Here is a 14,520-nt window from a genome sequence, read left to right on the forward strand (position 1 = left end):
ATCATCAAGAAAAGATACATACATTTTTATTTAGAAAGTTAATATTTTCGAAAAAGATGAAATTATATCGATTAATAGTAATAAAATGATAAATTTACAATGTTAAATATTATTTCTTAATAGATGTGACAGGTAAAAATGGACAAGTAAATAGTGAGTGTCAACTAATATATAAGATTTATTTAGTTTGTGGTCTAATTTTTATGTGTATTTCAATGAATTTTTTATGTCAAATCTCAATGGTTAACTTGATAATTGAACTGATAAATTCATAATCAATACGTCAATATCTTAATAATTCTATAACAAATTAAATATTGTGTCAAATATAAAATAAAACGGAGAGTATACTATTAATGTTTATTTTTCGTGTTTGAATATAACACTCTCTACCAAACCATCAACAAATTCAGATATTTAAAAACAGAAGTACAATGTAATTCATTAAGATAATGGGCTGGACCAACTCATGTGGGCTTAGATTTTGTCAGTCCAAAATGTAGCTCAACCACAAGCCCCAAATCACTTGAAATGCTTTATCAAGTATTATTACAAGCCTAATCACAAACTACAAAACATTCACGTGCGTACTAGAAAAGTAATTACTAAAATTGAGCAAGTGTGACCATCCACGAAATTACACTGGATATATTATGGTGGTTGTTGGTTCATTTAAATAATTCAGGAATTTATGATAATGCCGATATAATTGTGCTTTGAGAAGTGTTAAGTATAAGATAGAGAGTGAGTAGAAAATGAAGGAAAATGGAGGGTAATAAGAAGATGAAAAAGACGCCAATGCGAGAGAACCAAATATATCCCCAACCATTTTAGCATAGTTTGAACAAGTTGTTGAAATGTTTTTTATCTGAGCATCGTACGCAAAAGAATATATTAGGAAACTCACGATTGCCAAATACATTTTAATAGGGTGGATTTCAAAGGGGGACGTATTACTTGTTTGGTACTTGAGTTGGAGAAGCTCAACCATAGCTGGGAAAATGAAAGAGATTAGTATCATGTTTTGATATTGAGAAGAAGAAGAAAGGGATATGAATATGTATTGCTCTTGTTGAGGAGAATAATTAATATTAATGGTAATGCTTGTGAAATTGATCTGATCATTAATGGAGCTTCGGCCATGGAAATAACTTGTTCTACTTATAGCCTCTGCCATTAAAGAAGCAAAGTTTGAAACAACACTTGAGAGTAATTAAGGTGTCGGGCTTTGGAGAAGGGAAATAGTGTGTATCTATTCTTCTATGATCTATCAACATAATTTATATATAACTTACTTCTATTATATTATATACCACTCTCGTTTACCAAATCATAGACATATTTATATACAATATACAATTAGCCGTGTCAACACCACATCACTAATTAATTTTAAATTATTTTCACCAAATTTTTTTTAACACTTCTTAAAATTAATCTACACTAATTAATTAATTAATTAATTAGAAATGCATTTTTTAAAATTAAAATTTAAAAATGTGGATCCATTTTTATTTTGCCCCATACTCAGCCCCCACCCACCCCTCACTTCTTTTTTCTTCCTTCTTCTTCACCATTTCTAGCTCTTAACTATTATTTTTTTTCTCTTCATATTTTCGAACGAGCTCCACCATCCAAACTCCTTTCCTCGTAACTCTCAAATCACCCCCAAAGCTCCATTACCAAATTCCCCAAAACCCCAACCAAACCATCACTTCACCATCACTCTCTTCCCTAAAACACCATTAATAGTGAGCTTCGAAACTCTTAAATGGAGCAACAAAACAACAACAATCCGGCCCCACCTCCTATTTCTCTTTCTTTCTTCATCTTATTCGGTGAACGTCGACGCTGGAGAGATAAAACATATATCATCGCTGCCTCCGATCGGTCACCCTCTTCTTCGACGAATTCAGAAAGTGAAAAAATTGCTGATTTCGCCTTTGCAAAGTTCAACGAACCAGCAAACTTTTTAGCTTCGATGAAAACATATAAAATTTATATGTATGAAATTGACGTCAATAATAAGATGTTGGTGTTGGGTATCGTGAATTACTAAAGAGATGGTGAAATTGAAGTAGTTGAAGATGAAGATAGAGGAAACAAATGCTTCAATGGAGAAGAAGCTATATTGGGGAAGATAATAAAATAAAGAGAGAAAAAAATTAAAAGTTTTTGTGAGTCAATAAGAAAGTTTATATAGTTTAATAAAAGTTAATATATTAAGAAATAATATTTAAAATATTAATTATATATTATCCTATAAAAAAATGTCATGTGTATAATTTTATAAAAAAATAAATCTTTTTTAATTCTTTCACGTGCTATTAGGTGAGTGAATTCACTATCTTTGTCACGTCATCTCTTAGGATTGTATTTAATTCGCTTTAATAATGTTAATGGAATATTTAAACGCACGTGTAGTTTAAGTACCAAAGTAAGTTGTCTGTTCGAGTTCACGAGGATTTTTATGTGTATAAAATAGTTACTTATTTAATTTGCCCGACAAATTGTTCCATGTGGACCTCCATAATTTCAATTGTTTAATGATCTTTAGTACTCCATTTGTATTGAATTTTGTACACTTTTCAGATGGTTGCCACCATTGGTGTGTTCTACTTCATCTTTAGCTCCATGCACTTTTCCCCATTAATTTTCGGAATCTAATACTCTTTTCTTTGAGGGTGGGGTCAACTAAGTAACAACTATTAACCGAAATACGAGTAATTTTGTAATAAACTCAAAAATAACCAGGGAAACTTCTGTAGTATTACAATTGCTAACTGGAATTACAAGAAAAATAACAACTGCTAAGGAAGAACAGTTAAGAAGGAGAAGAAGAAAGAGATGAGATACAAAAGAAGATAAAGGATGAGAAGATAGTCAACTTTACACCAAAAATAGCTTCCTTACTGTGCCTATTCACTGCTACTTATATCAACTCACACTCCTTGCAATATTTCCCTGGACCACTTGCAATTCACGTGCTTGTCGTCAGAGCTTGACCATGAAATCTGCCAACCTTTTGGAAGGAATTGACACGCGCTTGCTTCTTCTAGGTTGAGTAATAGTCTTGTCCACTATGGCTGCCAGGTTGTCCTCCATGTCACAATTTGTGTTCATAACAATACTTTCCTCCTGGGAAAGAACCTTGTCCACAAGGTTATGGGAAGCCTCAACATCTGAAGTAACAAAATCCAGCAGTGGTAATGGAGTAACTGGGGTCACCGGATCCCCAATGCAACGCTTGAGCATCGAAACATGAAAGACGGGATGAATGCGGGCCTCCTCAGGTAAGTCTAACTTGTAAGCCACTTGTCCAATACGCTTAATGATTTGGAAAGGTCCGAAGTAATGACGACCAAGCTTGGAGTGTTTCTGTAAACGAACAGAATTTTGGCGGTATGGTTTGAGCTTGACGAACACCCAATCTCCCTCACTCAGTTCAAGCTCAGTCCGATGTTTGTCAGCAAACTTTTTCATTCGCCCCTGTGCCTTAAGCAAATTGATCTTTAAAAGGCTCAAAACCTTATCACGATCAACGAAATACTCCTTCACTAGCTCGCTAGGACTGCTGCCTGACACATAACGTGCTATGGTGGGAGGTTCTCTTCCGTAAAGGGCCTTAAATGGGGACATGCCAGCGGAGGTCTGATACGCCGTGTTGTACCAATATTCAGCCCATGGCAACATTGCAACCCAACTATGTGGTGCATCAGCAACATAACAACGAAGATACTGCTCAACACACTTGTTAAGAGCCTCTGATTGACCGTCAGACTGGGGGTGGTACGCTGTACTCATAGCCAAAGACGTCCCTTGTAATCGGTTGACTTCTTGCCAAAAGGAATGTAGAAACCTGGGATCACGATCAGTGACAATGGTTCGTGGAGGACCATGAAGGCGAATAATCCCAACCACAAAAGCTTCAGCAACAATTCGAGTGTAAAATGAGGAAGATAAAGGAATGAAATGACCGTATTTTGTCAACCGGTCTACCACAGTTAAGATAGTAGACTTGCCTTTCGAACTAGGTAAACACGTGATAAAATCCATAGCTATATCTTCAAATACCAGATCTGGAATGGGCAATGGTTGCAATAGACCTGTTGGATGGTGGTGCACATCTTTCATTTGCTGGCAAATTTGACAGGATGCAACAAAACTCTGGACATCCTTTCTCATTTGCTTCCAAAAAAAATTAGAAGCTAACCTATGATAAGTCCGAGCCACACCTGCGTGTCCCCCAATCGAAGTGGCATGAAATTCATGAAGCAATTGTTGACGGAGCGGAGAATCGGATGGAACCACCAAACGTCCCTTGAAAAAAAGCAGACCATTACGGAAGGTATAACCAATGCCGGCATTAAGTTTCCCTTCCAACTTTTGCTGAATGTCAACTAACTCCGGGTGTGTTTTATTGAGTGCTCTTAGCTCATGTTCCAGATTATAACTCCTAGCAGAAAATGCCAGTAGGACCGCCTCAGTAGTGCGAGAAAGCGCATCAGCAGCTTGGTTCAATTTACCCGGGCGATATAGGATCTGAAAATCGTAACCAACAAGCTTACTAAGCCATTTTTGCTGCTCCGGCGTTTGAATAGTCTGATTGGTTAAGTTCTTCAGGGATTGCTGGTCAGTATATATAGTAAACTTACGCCCCAATAGATATTGCCGCCATTTACTCACTGCTTGAGTGATGGCGAACATCTCTTTATGATAGGTGGAGGCCCCCTGCATCCGAGTACTTAATTTTTGGCTGAAATAGGCTACTGGATGCCCTATTTGGGACAACACGGCTCCTATGCCTCGGCCGGAGGCATCAGTTTCAAGCTGAAATTCTTGAGAGAAATTTGGCAATGCAAGTACCGGCGTAGAACTAAGCTTATCTTTCAATGTCTCAAATGCAGTGAGGGTTGTAACATCCCACACAAACGCATCTTTTCGTAGCAAATCAGTGAGAGGCCCTGCTATTGCTGCATAATGGTGGATGAAGCGGCGGTAGTAACCTGCCAGACCAAGAAAACTGCGTATTTCCTTTATATTCTTAGGCGGAGGCCACTGCTGGATGGCCTTAATCTTACTTGGATCAACACTAAGGCCTTGATTCGATATCACATGCCCAAGATACTTTATCGAGGTCTGCCCGAATAGGCATTTGGCTCTCTTTGCTACAAGTTGGTGTTGGCGCAAAAGTTGTAGCACCGACTGTAAGTGTTTAATGTGATCCGTCCAGTTTACGCTGTACACCAAAATGTCATCGAAAAAGACCAATACAAAGTGGCGGAGGTAAGGTCTAAAAACCTCATTCATAGTGGCTTGGAATGTCGAAGGAGCATTGGACAATCCAAACGGCATAACTAAAAATTCGTAATGCCCATCATGTGTACGAAAAGCAGTTTTGTCCACATCCTCGGGCCTTACCCGAATCTGATGATAGCCTGACAACAAGTCAAGCTTAGAAAAATAGACAGCACTATGTAATTCATCAAATAATTCATCAATGGTTGGGATTGGAAATCTGTCTCTCACAGTGATTGCATTCAAGGCTCTATAGTCCACGCAGAATCGCCAAGTACCATCTTTCTTTCGAACCAGCAATACTGGCGAAGAAAATGGACTCGTGCTAGCCTGAATAATTCCCTCTTTAAGCATATCCGCTACCATTTTCTCCATAACTTGCTTTTGAAAGTACGGATAGCGATAGGGCTTAACATTGACTGGTTCGGCCCCGACGTTCAAATGGATCGCGTGATCCTGTGGTCGGGATGGAGGCAGTCCCTGTGGTTTCTGAAAGACATCTTCATAGGTTTTAAGAATAGTAAGCAACTCCGAATCAATGGGTTCAACAAAAGTTGCATCAGATTGAACCATTTGCAAGCAAAAATAAGAGGATATAGCCTCAGTGGCCGCATACCTGCGAAGGCTATGCAATTGAACTGGTTGGTTCGTAGATCTGTCTCCCTGCCAGCAGTATGTCTTCCCTTGGAATTGAAACTCAAATAAACGAGCTCCATAATCCTTAATCACCCGACCCAACGTAGACAACCATGAAACCCCAAGCACAACATCCGCCCCATGCATTGGTAGTAAGTATAAATCCAGAGTAAGACCACAACCCTGTACCGAAAGTAAAGTTGTGGGTGCCACGCCATCACACAATAGTCGTTGCCCGCTGCCCACCACCACTGGAAAGCTCGAAGTGGTATTAATTGGCAATTGCAAAAATTTAGCCACCTTAGTCTGAATGAAATTATGGGTGCTTCCACCATCCAGCAAGACTTGAACCTCATGCCCATTAATATGACCAGTGAATCGAAGAGTGGAAGCCGAGTTTCCTCCGGCTAATGCATTATACGAGAGGGCAGAATGTTCTTGAATCTCTAAGCACTGCAAATTTTCGGCCAAGAAGTCATCAGAGGCAAATTGCTCCGGCAAGGTTGGCTCAATATCGGAGCCATCCGTTAGTAACAGTAGTTGTGGCGGAACCTTACATTTGTGCCCTGCTGTGTACTTCTCTTCACAGTAGTAGCACAGACCCCGTTCACGACGGCTTTGTATCTCAGCATGAGATAAACGTTTAAGGGGCTGACGATTCTGCGATTGTGTGGGAGAAGTGGATGGAACATGAGATGTGGTCGTGAAATTTCGAGGTGGTGCTGAGATGGGATTGGGTAAAATAGGGGGTCCTCTGTTGGCTAGAGCAGGTCGGATCGGTCCTTTTTCCGCTTGGATACGCCGCTCTTGGATATGGGCTTGCTTAAGCACCTCTTCATAACTTTTGGGCTCATGAGCCATAACTGAATGTTTAATATCTTCCTTTAGCCCAGAAATAAACAATTGTACCATTAACCCATCAGAGACATCGGTGGTTTCGTTCGCAATCGCCTCAAACCTCCCCTGAAACTCAGATACAGTAGACACCTATTGGAGCTTTGCCAAACGTCCCTCCGCTGATTCAAGCCCCTTTTGCTTGAATCGAATTTGTGCCTTCTCAGCAAAATGATCCCATCCTACTAATTGTTTGTTCTTGAATAACCATCGGTACCACTCTAAAGCTTCACCGTCGAGATAAAAGGATGTCAAAGTTAGCTTGTGCATTTCTGCGATTCCGTAAAAATCAAAATAACGCTCAACTTGGAAAATCCACGCCTCTGGATTTTCACCACGAAATCGTCCTAGTTCCACCGGAGCTGGCCTATGACGGAGTGTGGGGGCTTCAAGAGTGTCTTTCCCATGATGAAGACGAGCAACCTCCATTGTTGGATCTCGAATGTGAGGCCCTGCCGGAACGAACTTTTCGGTAACCTCCTGTAATATATGGCGAATGTCTGCAATATCTTTGGAAAATGACTCTTTCGCCTCCTTAATGGATTCATTGATGAGAGCCTTGAGTCTTTGGTCCTCCATGAGAAACCTCTGGATGAAAGCACCAATGTAATAAACTCAAAAATAACCAGGGAAACTTCTGTAGTATTACAATTGCTAACTGGAATTACAAGAAAAATAACAACTGCTAAGGAAGAACAGTTAAGAAGGAGAAGAAGAAAGAGATGAGATACAAAAGAAGATAAAGGATGAGAAGATAGTCAACTTTACACCAAAAATAGCTTCCTTACTGTGCCTATTCACTGCTACTTATATCAACTCACACTCCTTGCAATATTTCCCTGGACCACTTGCAATTCACGTGCTTGTCGTCAGAGCTTGACCATGAAATCTGCCAACCTTTTGGAAGGAATTGACACGCGCTTGCTTCTTCTAGGTTGAGTAATAGTCTTGTCCACTGTGGCTGCCAGGTTGTCCTCCATGTCACCATTTGTGTTCATAACAAATTTCCCTAGATAGTCACCTATGTTTGGGAAATTACCTAGTAATATCACTTATGTTTGTTTTAGGACTACAATATCATCCAACTTTACATATTTTCCTCAAAATATACTTGACACAAAAAAAAAAACATTATCTCTCTCCTAATGGGATGCCATGTCACATTATTCTTTTTTTATTATTAACAATTTTTTAAATTTTATTTAGACAACCCATATATTATACCCAGTAAAAAAAAATTACATAGCGCCAAAATTTTGAACCCTAGTTCTGGGGGATTTAGAGGCAAATCCAATTTTTAAAAAATATATTGCTAAAATTATCTGGATTAAGATAATTAATTATTTTTGTATTAACCTAATTGAGACTTTATAAGTATCCGGCTATAAATGCTACGTGTATAAAAACAAACTACCTAATACAAATTATATTTTTTTTTAGGGATAAGAGTCTGAAAAATATTTCAACTTTGGTCGGATTTGCTGTTGCGATACTAAACTTTCATGAGGACTTATTACCTCCCTAGACTATTTAATACCGTATATTCCCCCCCAAAACTATTTAATAGTGTATTTTAAAGGTATATATGTGTCCATGTGGACACATTACTATTTATAATTTTGCATTATTTTTTATGTCCACGTGGGCAAATATATATGTTTAAAATACGGTATTAAATAGTCTAGGAAGGTAATAGGTGCTTATGAAAGTTTAGTATCGCAACAGCAAATTCGACCAAAATTAAGATATTTTTCAGACCCTTATCCCATTTTTTTTATTTTTGTCTTCACCTATATGGAAATTCTTTTACTAATATATGTTACAATTATCCATGTTTACGTCCAGATCAGATTAATTAAGATAAACTTTATGCCACAAAAACATAAAACACACATAGACACACTTTATTCTCAATCACATATCCGAATCATAATTTTATTTTATTTTTCAAAATATTAAACTTAAAAATTTAATAATTTATATATATTTAATGAATTTTAATTATAAAATTGAAATTTGAATCAAAATTATTAAGTTTGATCGAATTCGTAATCAAAGTCTTAGCTCCGTCCATGCTCCCACATCTCTCTACAATGATTTTCTCCTCCCCTCTATAAAACTTTTCCTTTTAATTTTCAATGATATATATATATATATATATATATATATATATATATATATTTCTTTATTTTCTCTTTTAATTTTGATAAAGAAATTTAAATCTCAAAAGTCAAATGAATTATTTTTTAACGGAAGTTTTTATATATGTCTACTGAAAATTCTAAATTATTAATTCACGACACTAATAGACAATTATTCATATTTGGATTTGCCACCGAATCCCCCAGAACTAGGGTAGAAAATTTTGGTGCTATGTAATTTTTTTTTTACTGAGTATCATTTATGGGTTGTCTAAATAAATTTTAAAAAATTATTAATAATACAAAAAAAAAAAAATGTGACATGGCATTCCATTAGGAGAGATGATGTTTTTTTTGTGTCAAGTATATTTTGAGGAAAATATTTAAAGTTGGGTGATATTGTAATCCTAAAACAAACATAAGTGATATTACTAGGTAATTTCTCAAACATGGGTGACTATTTAGGAAAATTACTCACCGAAATACAGGGAAGGTTCAATTTCCCACCTATCTATTTTCTCTGTTTCTATTTATTTGCTTATTTTTTACTTGACATAATTATTAAAAAAATAATAATAGATATACTAATTTTATTATTTTATTCATATTAATTGATAGAATTTCAAAATCAATTTACTCATTAAAAAGATTCTACACTTTTTCAAAAATATTAACTCTCTAAAGAAATTGAGGATATAATTGGTAAAAAATATTGTCTTTTCTTGATTTGTCAAAAATTTCAAGTAAAAAGTCAAAATTGGACAAATAAAAAGGGATAGAGGAGTAGTAATAAAAAGGGCTTACCAAGAAATTTTCCCCTTTTTTTACTTTTGTATTTTTCTTTTAAACTATTTTTCTCGTGTATTATTCGAGTCGAGGGAATTTCAAAGATAATCTATACATTATAAGATAACAATAACTTTTGTGTACGTTGTATACTCTCTAAACCTCACTTATGAGACTATAATGAAATTGTTGTTGTAGTTTTTATTATTCTCTCTTTTTTACGAAAAGATGCAACTAATTATTTTTTTATTTATGTTTTAATAATTATGTTATAATGTACTTAGTTATGATTATACCTCATAATAAGGGGAGTAAATATAACCTCTTTTTTAGAGTATATATATATATATATATTACCCTTTATTTTTTATCGCTTATATATTATGTAAATAGGGATAATCTTAAAAATGTAAGAGCAATTTCTTTTTGAAATTTTAAAATATTAGTTTAAAATAATTAAAACACCACTTATTTAAAAATGGAGGAAATTTTGACTAAGATAGACAATCGGTTGAAAATTGGGCGTAATGATCCAAATTAGACCATTCATTTACGTTGAGGAAAAAGAAAATTTAACCATCACATGATTATTTATTCCACATAGACATGTTTCTAATTAAAAATATGTATTATTGAGTTAGTATATATATATAACTTACATAAGTCTCATAGTGTAAAATCTAAATTACCTTATATCTCTATTATTTTTCTAATTACATAAATCTCATGTTTTTAGGCATTTCGGATACATAATTAAGGATTCGGATACAGTATTGTTGATACATTATGTATCAATCTGTTTCACTTATTAAGGGGGAAAAAAGCTGAAAAATCAAATTAAGATCTCATAGTATTCATCTGTTGCACTAATTAAGGGAAAAAAATAATTGAAAATCAAATTAAGATCCCATAAATTGCGCTAATCCATTCCAAATTATTGTCAAGAATTCAATCATATAGTGTAACTAACCAAAAAAATCAAAAATTAAATTTCTTCTTCTTGTTCATCGTTCTCTTTGTTTCATAAAAAAATTTGTCGAAATTTTGGATAAGCGAAGTGAGTTATGAAGAATACAAAAGTGATGGAATTGTTGTTGGACAAACGATTTCTTTTGTGAATCTTCAAGTTCATCGAATATCCTTTCAATTTTGATTTAAGATTGTCGAAAATTTTGAGATTCAAAATTCTTCTCCCAGATCATTGAAGATCCTTTCAATTTTGATTCAAAATTATTGAAAATTTTGAGTTTCAAAAGTATTCTCCTAGTTCATTGGAGATCCTTTTAATTTTGATTCAAAATTATCAAATCATGAAGATCCTTTCAATTTAAATTAATAAGTGTTGTATTTCTACTAGATACATTAAATAAGAAAGTGTTGCCCATAAGATTTTAGGTTTGAGATCGATACATTATTGTTTTGTAATTGTTATATATTAGATACATTTATTATAAATTCGAATTTACGTATCATAACTAAAAAATTAGTACATGATACATTATTATTTATGTATCTTATTTTGTTTGAGAAATACTATAATTTAAAATTAAAAAATACATTATAGATGTAATTGTTCCAAATTAGCTTCTTCTTTTTTGTGTGATACATAACACAAAGTTTATGTATCAAGTACATTTCTATTGAACATGATAAACATTAATCGAAGATTCAACAACATTAGAGTTATGTATCAAAACCATAAATATGAACATTATACATTGCATAAAACAAATGTTATTGTATCAGTGATGTATCAGATCAATTATAACATTAACAAAGACTAATTTAAGACTCAAAATAAACGAGATACATTAAAAATCTATATCTTTGATAGTGATGGCTATGCAATGGCATATCCAACATTTTTCTTCTTTTTTTATGATGTTTTTCAATAGTAGATACATTAAAAGAAAATAAATATTTTTCAAGAAAAATTTTCAACGACGATATGATTAACTAAAATTGCAAAGGTTCAATAAGATTTCAATGAGGGCAGGGGGCGGAGGTAATTTTATTTTTATTTTTTAAGATGAAAAAATTAAAAAAAAAATAATAAAAGAAATCAAAAATGGAAGTGATGGAAAGAAATCTACATCTTGAATAATTTCAAATCATTAATTGGAAATAGAAAAGATTTGAAATTCAAAAAATAGATTAATTGATGTAATTATGGAGAGATTTGGCGTGAAAAAAGCAAGGAAAATCATGGGTATGAGATTTCAAATTAATGTATCCGGAAAAGGAAATGATGGGAGAAAAAGAAGGGATTTTTGATATTTTTTGAAATGATAGGAAAAATAAGAAAATATGATAATAAATTTCATGCAGTGAATGGTTTGCATAGTCATTTGGTGACAAACCAAATGATAGCCACCAAAGTAATTAAAAAAGAGGGAAAAAATATCACATGAAAAACATACAGTTAAAATTGGATAAGCTTATATGATTGGTATAGTGGAAATCATATATGTGAGATGTTAAGAAAAGACATACAAATGTTTAAAAAAAATGGGAAAATGCGTAAGTGCCCCCAACCTATGCCCGAAATTTTAGAGACATACTTATACTATACTAAGGTTCTATTACCCTCGAACTTATTTTATAAATAATTTTCTACTCCTTTTCGGCCTACGTGACACTATCTTCTGGGCCCAGCGCGTGTTGATAATTTTTTCAAGCTATCTAGTTGATAGTGCCACGTAGGCCGAAAAGGGGTAGAAAATTATGTATAAAATAAGTTCGGGGGTAATAGGACCTTAGTTATAGTATAAGTTTTTCTCTGGGATTTCGAGCATAGGTTGGGGGTACTTGCATTTTCCCAAAAAAATTATGCACAAGTGGTACAAGCCAAATAATAGTGTCTTCTTGTGCTTCCCAGCAACTTTTACTCCATAGGAAAATACATACAAGATTTAGTACTATTTCAGACTCAAGATTCCTTTTTTAAAAAAAATTAAAACATGTGAGGCTCGAAGGCCTCTTTCAGACTCGAGAGTCAGGATCAACATGACAAAATATTCAGATAAAGAGGGAAATGTAAGGCTTATAAAATAAAATCATAAAAGCAAGATGATATGAAAATTACTATTTTACTAACTGCAATAATCATACTAATAATATGAATCAAGAGATAAATTACAACACCAAAATTTCTTTATTAGACTTTCTAAGAATTAGAGAGTCAAGTGCATCTTTAGGTATAACCCATTCTTTTATCAAAACAACTGAAAATAAGACGACACATTGCTGCTTTACCTGTAAGTTAACAAATTGAGGCGGTCAAAAACTCTTAAAATCAGCATAAAAATCATTTTTACTCTTTAACAACCACTGTAAAATGTCTTTGTACCTGCATCAAGTCATTGTTAAGAACAAAACACGTACACAATCGATAAAGACAGTCAACAAAAGCTACACTAAACAAGATATCAAAAGAGTCCTACATGATAAACCAATAGAGAAAGTTTCGCTTTTAACATCATACTTTCCTTGCAATTATTCAAAACTTGTCATTTGGCTCAACTTTTGCAATGTGTTTTTTCAAGAAAATTCCTAAATAAGACCATGATACCTAACACCCTGCACCCATTGAAAATAGCACCAATGTCCATTGAAATAATCCCCCTCCAAAAAAAAGTAGATACCTATAAATTTCATATTTTTCAAAATAATGAGTGTGAAAAGTGAGGCAATATTTTTCTAACAAAAATACACATGTCCCATAAATATTTTTTAATCAATACTATCCAATAGAAGTAAATAATGTACATGAATGACAAATGAGTATATTGTAAAATAACATCAATCAAAAGGCGCAAAAAAAACTGAATGTGATAGTTGTTTCTGGCACAACAACAAACACTTTGTGCATCAAATATCTCAAACAATAAGATTTAAAAAGAGTGTAATTCATACTATTCGAGTTAAATGAATTGTAATCAAGTCGTTAATCATTTATCTTTCCGATTTTACTTACTTTTTCCATACCTGCAATCTTAGAGCTTCACATACGTTCGGACAGTGAACAATTTATTTTAAGTTAAGTGAAGAATAGAATAGAACACAAATAGTTTGTAGCAATATAATGTTCAAATTTAGGGGAAAAAGAAAATAAAGAGTATAAATTCAAAACATGCATCCAAAGAAAAAAACATTGTGAATGTAGAAGAACTAATAGACCTAGCAAAGCTAATGTTTGTTAACAGAGAAAGAATAGTTGAAATCTCACGGTTAAGTAAAAAGAAGGCTGTAAACACAAGAGACGTTGTTGAACTCCAAAAGAAAGCTCCGCAGCCATGGCGATGAAATTAAGGCAAAGTGAATTCTGAGTAATCAAAGGGAAGACATGTGTTATATTTGTACATGTGTCTTGAATAGAATGAATCATCAGATGACACCAAAGTTACTTGCAAGCAACAAATAGTACAAATTTTAATAGCTATGTTCTACACCTTACTTTCATTTCTAAATAAGGCTAAAAATAAACTAAATAGGCTAATTATGTTATAAATGTTATTGATTGAATCGTAACAACATATATAAAATAAAGATATTTTATATTATCGCACTTCACGTATAATTACAAACTTAAAGAATTAGGAAATTAAATATATCTGCAATACATGTGGAGATGAACTTCTGAGAATGAAACAGTTCAACTTTCTTTAGTGTAAGATTAACCTGCAATTTTTATAGCAGACTTCAAACACTAAAAGATATAATTACATGATCAAGAAACCATGAAAGACAAAGCAGAAGCACAAAA

General features: G+C 33.8%; 2 protein-coding genes across 3 annotated transcripts in view; one reads left to right on the forward strand and one right to left on the reverse strand.

Moving 5' to 3' along the window:
• The window catches only part of LOC125826403 (deSI-like protein At4g17486), a 554,011-nt gene that overhangs the window by 245,126 nt on the left and 294,365 nt on the right, over window positions 1-14,520 (forward strand). The window lies entirely within an intron of this gene.
• The window catches only part of LOC125826689 (uncharacterized), a 28,415-nt gene that overhangs the window by 3,861 nt on the left and 10,034 nt on the right, over window positions 1-14,520 (reverse strand). The window lies entirely within an intron of this gene.

Source organism: Solanum verrucosum, unplaced genomic scaffold (genome assembly GCF_900185275.1).
Source record: "Solanum verrucosum unplaced genomic scaffold, falcon-dt-bn FXZP01000060.1, whole genome shotgun sequence".
In the NCBI taxonomy this organism is placed as follows: Eukaryota; Viridiplantae; Streptophyta; class Magnoliopsida; order Solanales; family Solanaceae; genus Solanum; species Solanum verrucosum.